Source organism: Cebus imitator, unplaced genomic scaffold, assembly GCF_001604975.1.
Source record: "Cebus imitator isolate Cc_AM_T3 unplaced genomic scaffold, Cebus_imitator-1.0 Scaffold83, whole genome shotgun sequence".
NCBI classification, from domain to species: domain Eukaryota; kingdom Metazoa; phylum Chordata; class Mammalia; order Primates; family Cebidae; genus Cebus; species Cebus imitator.
In genome coordinates, this window is record NW_016107398.1 from 4,793,216 (window position 1) to 4,795,900 (window position 2,685).

Here is a 2,685-nt window from a genome sequence, read left to right on the forward strand (position 1 = left end):
TTTTAAGTAAAGACGGGTTCTGTTTTGTTTTGTTTTTTTTGAGATGGAGTCTCCCTCTGTCACACAGGATAGAGTGCAGTGGCGAGAGCTTGGCTCACTGCAACCTCCACCTCTCGGGGTCAAGCAATTCTCTGACTCAGCCTTCCAAGTAGCTGGGATTGCAGGTGTCTACCACCACGCCCAGCTAATTTTTTTGTATTTTTAGTAGAGACAGGGTTACACCATCTTGGCAAGGCTGGGCTGACCACCTGATCCACCCACCTCAGCCTCCCAAAGTGCTGGGATTACAGGTGTGACCACCACGCCTGACCCAAGACAGAGTTTTACCATGTTGCCCAGGCTGGTCTTGAACTCCTGAGGTCAAGCAATATGCCCACCTCAGCCTCCCAAAGTGCTGAGATTACAAGAGTGAGCCACCGTGCCTGGCCTAAAAACACTTTCTTTACTGAAACAGTGGCATTGCTGCTTTAATAGACTAGTATGATTACATGGATTTGGACCACAGACACATAGCAAGTGCTTAGTACAAATTTATTTCAATGACTATTGATTAAATTTGTAGTCCTTTCCTCAGCTTGTTTCCAAAACCATGCTGACAAGAAATTTATTCCCCTTCCATTCCTGCTGCTACTCCTTTGCATTTAAGGGGTAGGAAGCAGGAGGAACAGAGAGACCGTTATTTCCCACAGGTAGGCAGTAACATGACATTGTCACTGCTATCCCGGGTCTCCTTTCCATTTCAGAAAAAAGCAAAAACTCATTTTACAGAATTGACCAAATTATTGAGTCCCTGAGTAACTTGAATAGCACACAACACCATACCTTTATATTCTTTTGTTGTTGTTGTTGTTGAGATGGAGTTTTGTTCTTGTAACCCAGGCTGGAATGCAATGGCATGATCTCGGCTCACTGCAGCCTCCACCTCTGGGTTCAAGTGATTCTCCTACCTCAGATTACAGGGACCCACTGGCACACCCAGCTAATTTTTTTTTTTTTTTTTTAGTGGAGACAGGGTTTCACCATGTTGGCCAGGCTGCTCTTAAACTCCTGACCTCAGGTGATCTGCCCACCTTGGCTTCCCAAAGTGTTGGGATTACAGGTATGAGCCACCACACCAGGCTCATACCTTTTATGTTCCGATCACTTGATTATCTTTCTAGCTCTATTACCCTTCATTCTTCCTACTTCAAAGTTTATGCATAAACTAAGAGAAACTACTTGAAATTTCCTGAATGTACCATGAAAATAATGAAACTACTCTTTGCATTGATTTTATATAAAAAATAAAGATGGCCGGGTGTAGTGGCTTACACCTGTAATCCCAGCACTTTGGGAGGCTGAGGTGGGCGTATTGCTTGAGCTCAGGAGTTCAAGACCAGCCTGGCCAACATGGTGAAACCTCATCTCTATGAAAAATATGAAAACTAGCTGGGCTTGGTAGCATGCGTCTATAGTCCCCGCTACTCAGGAGGCTGAGGCAGGAGAATCACTTGAACCCGGAAAGGGAGGTTGCAGTGAGCTGGGATCACACCACTGCACTCCAGCCTGGGCAACAGAGCAAGACTCCATCTTAAAAAAAAAAAAAAAAAAAATTGGAGATAAGAATATGTGACAAAAATAGCTAATTGTCTCCTATTATCTGTTCTACCATTTCATAGGTTAGAATACCAAATTTTTAGTTGGAGATGTGATGCCCAGAATAAATACTATATTTCCCAGAGAATGTTGCTGCTAGTTGTGGTTATGAGACTATGTTGGGCTAATGGGATGAATGTGGACCAAGAACCTGCATAAAATGATAGTGAAGTTCCCTTGGCCTGCTTCCGTGCTATCTGGAATGTGGATGTGACAGCTGGAGCACTAAAGGATGAAGGCCACATGTGACTTTTGGAATAGTTGAATAAAGAAGTCTAGGATCCTAAGGTCTTTGTAGAGATAGAAATAAACTGCTTGGTTGTTTAAACCACTGTTATTTTATTTCATTTATTTATCTATTTTTGAGACAGAGTTTTGCTTTGTTGCCCAGGCTGGAGTGCAGTGGCGCAACCTCAGCTCACTGCAACCCAACCTCTGCCTCTGGGTTCAAGTGATTCTCCCACCTCAGCCTCCCAAGTAGCTGAGACTACAGTAGGCGTGCACCACCATGCCCGGCTCATTTTTGTATTGTTAGAAGAGACCAGGTTTCACCATGTTGGCCATGCTGGTCTCAAACCCCTGACCTCAGGTAATCCACTTGCCTCGGCCTCCCAAAGTGCTGGGATTACAGGTGTGAGCCACCATGCCCAACCTCACTGTTATTTTAGGTCTCTGCTAAAAGCAGTGGAACATGCTTGCTTTGTAAAGGTTGTTCCCTCTGCCTGACAGTTTGCTTGATGTGTTGGTCTGGGTTCTCTAGAAAAACAGAACCAGTAGGATGGATGAATGGGAAGATAGATGATTGATAGATAGATAGATGAGAGGGGATTTATTAGGAGAAATGGCTCATTCAATTATGGAAGCTGGTCTCATGACATGCTATTGAAAGGTGGACAACAGGCTGGGTGCTGTGGCTCATGCCTGTAATCCCAGCACTTTGGGAGGCTGAGGGGGGCAGATCACAAGGTCAGGAGTTTGAGACCAGCCTGGCCAATATGGTGAAACCCGATCTCTACTAAAATTACAAAAATTCGCCAGGCATGGTGGCTG